Raw genomic sequence first — 3,555 nt, 5'->3', positions numbered from 1 at the left:
CATGGTACATTTGCTTCCTCTAAAGCGGTATTCAGAGGTATATGTCATTCAGTCGGTCAGCTATTTGGAATTTCGGTTTACCCTCAGTGCATATGTAGAAAATGGACCTAATCTGAATCTGATTGCTTTTTGGGTTCATCTGAAAGAGACACTTTTTCATCATTTTGTATTTGCATTTTTAGTATTTTTTTGTTATTTTTGCCAATAATTAACTAATGTCATCAATTAAATTATTAGATATATCCTTTATCTGTAAAATGACCCAGTCCTTGTTAATAAAAAATGCAAAGGTTCAACGTCACAAAGACATTTCCTCGTTGCTATGTTAACAGATCTAGTCTGGTTTCATTCCTATGAAATGACTGTCACATGGATCAGTGTTTAAGTGGCATTCCGATCCCAAACTAAAAACACATAAATGAAAGATGTCGCTTCTATGTTTAAATATTACAAGATTTTATTCCAAGTCATTCTGGACCACTAGAGTGTTCATCATGAAATGTTTCCAAATGAAATGGATATTTCCCAGTGGTAGTTCCAAATGGTTTTTGATATTACATTGACGCTATACTTCCAATGTTAGATGTTCCTGGCTAAAGATCTTCAGTACCCATTGTGCTTCTTTTGTCCAAAGTGCATTGGTCCTATTCACACGCAGGCGCAGTGGGTTAGCAGGGTGAGAGATCTTAGCCAGGGGAGGGGGACTGAAGCTGGGGGACAGTGGGCTGGGAGGCCCCTTGTCAGCATTAATGTGTGTCACAGCCAGCACTGCCTCAAAGCCCTCTGTTAGAGAGAGAGAGAGTCAGGGAAACAGAGAGAGAAAAGTATGGAGGGTGGAAGGGATCAGATTTCAAGGCCCCTAGGGGGCCCAATGCAATTCCTATTTACTTTATGACCAACAGAAGCCAGTTTATTCCCAAATGACCCCTTCTATATATATAGATAGTAATGAAGCCATTACTCATTCATTCATCATATGGCTGTCATGTTGTTGCTGTCATAAGAATACCATGTTTATTTCTGAAATGATAATGATATTATGGAATTAATGGACAAAAAAAAAGAAACAGAAAAGATGAAAAAGTAGGTAAACATTCAAATTAAAATTTCTGACTTCTTATCTTTGTACTAAAAGGTCAGATAGCTTTTGAATAATATCTTTTGATTGAAGCTTGTGTTCAGATGATTCTCGGGTGGATGTGGTCTACTCATCAGAGGCTTTTGCACACACTTATGATTCCATGACAGCTCAGAGGTAAGCTGTCATTAAAGTAGAAGGTAAATGTTTGAGCACCCTTAGCCAAATGACAGATTTTGTTGTTGTATTATTGCTAAAAATAAACACAGCTTCTATTCATAAATGACAGTATTTACAGAAAAAGAATGCACAGATACTTTGTCATTCATCACATAAATTATTCCATTCATCCATCTTATCTGCTTCCACCTGGTCAGGATCACGGTGGGTCCAAAGCCCACCAAGAATCACTGGGCTCAAGGCACGAATATCCCCTGGACAGGGTGCCAGTCCATCGCAGGGAACCACATACAACCATTTACTCACACATTTACACCTAGGGGTTATTTAGCATAGCCAGTTCATCTACCATGGAAGCAGGAGTGTAAACTCTTTACAGACAGTGGCTGGAGAGTGGACTGAAGTCACAAGCCCAGATCTCTAGAGCTGTGCGACACACATGCTACCTGTGGCACCACCGTGCTGGCCCATAACATACATAATAAAGTATTTCATTTATCAGTGTACTTGGCAGAAACCACAACTTACCAATGCTTTTTGTTACTGAAAGTCTTTTTCTGGAACTTTCCCCACTGTTCTTTGCAACATGTTTTATTATGGTAAGGACTGTGAGGGCTACTTTAAAATCTCAGTTTGTGTCTCTTTAAATAATGTGTATGAAGTTTATTTTGGATCATGGTTTTACAAACCATCCCCTTTTCAGTGTCAGCCTTTTAACAGATAATTTAACTTTCGTTTCCAGAATTTAATCTCTCCCCCAAGCATCATAGATACAGCTACATGCTTCATAGTTGGAAAGGTGCTCTTTTAATGAAATGCTGTTCAGTTTTTTTCTCCAAACACACCTTTGCAGATTGTAGCCTAAGCTTTCCTTTTGACGTCATCAGTGGTCGCGGTTTCCTTCTAATGACTCTTCCATGAAGATTATGCTTGTGCAAGCAACGCTGCACAGTGTAACAGTGCCCCACCCTCTTGACCTAAACCTGTAGTCATATGGGGGTTTTGATTTGCCTGTCTTACCAGCATACAAGCAGGTCTCTCAGAAGGTTTTCTTGGCCTTTCTTGATCTTTTCTTGTCATTTCTGAATAACATTCTGAACTATAGAAACCACACGCTGAAGTCTTCTTATTATTTTGCTGTTTTTAGATCTTTAGACAGCTCAGATGAGCAGTTATTTAGCTGACAGTTTCTAATTACAATTAGAGGCATTCCTCATTTAGACTGATTTGCTAATCAAAAGCCTGGTCAGAAAGAATCAAAGGCCATGCTAATAATTTACTTAATTCTTTATGTTATAAAAGGCAGAGTTACTGTGCATTAGGATTTACTGGTAATATTATGCTTTATGTCTTATCAGCTATAGAGGCTGTGTTTACTACTTCCTAATAGAAAAAAGTCTGAAATCCATGTTGAAATCTCAAATATTCTACTTTTTAAACTGCTAATAGTGGGTACTATATCCGAAATCAAGGCAGCACACTGGGATTTGATCTTGTGTCTGGGCAAGCACACCACACTGTACCAAAAGGCAAGATTCTTTGGACAAGAGCCCTAACAAAACAGTAAAACACTGAAATCGTGTTGTCATTCTTTATTCTTTGTTTAGAAGGTTTTCTTTACTCAAGATAAGAGTAATCCAGCTTAGACCCTATGTTTGTTGCGTTCCTAATATGGGCATGACATCGTCTCACAGGATGAAGCATGACTTCAGAGGCCTGATGGTCACCTCTGTAATATGACGTGAGCTGACACATCACTCTGGATAAGAACGTCTGCCATAATGCCATCTGGAGAAACTTAAAAAATGAAATCTTGTCTGTTGTATGACAATATCAGTCAATTATCAAGATATCATTGTTTTTAGGTCAAAGGTCCATGGTAGGTACCTGAGCATGTATAACAACAGAGCAGCTGTATGAGGATGAGGGTGGATGGGAGGGAAGCAAGACTGCTTGCAGTGAATGAACAGAGCAGTCATTGTCTTGCTTACTCATGATTCCTCTCATAATTGTTTTTCAGCCCTATGTTAGCTATGTGCATTGTACTGATTGACCTTCATGGTGCATTATTAAAAATAACTATTTTTAAGATGAGATTTTATATATATATAATGTATCATTTTTATGTCCATGGAAATCCATTAAAATATTCCAACCAAAAGACTACATGGGGAACCAAAAGTGGTTCTCATATGGCCAGAGGGACTCCAAAGGGTCTAACACCTTTATATTATATAGCGAAGTTTGTATAGTCATGAAAGTTGGAACATTTTAGTAAAATAGGAAATTCCCATTCT

This window comes from Salminus brasiliensis, chromosome 14, assembly GCF_030463535.1.
Source record: "Salminus brasiliensis chromosome 14, fSalBra1.hap2, whole genome shotgun sequence".
In the NCBI taxonomy this organism is placed as follows: Eukaryota; Metazoa; Chordata; class Actinopteri; order Characiformes; family Bryconidae; genus Salminus; species Salminus brasiliensis.
The sequence above is the reverse complement of the archived record's forward strand: the minus strand, read 5'-3'. Positions refer to the sequence as shown.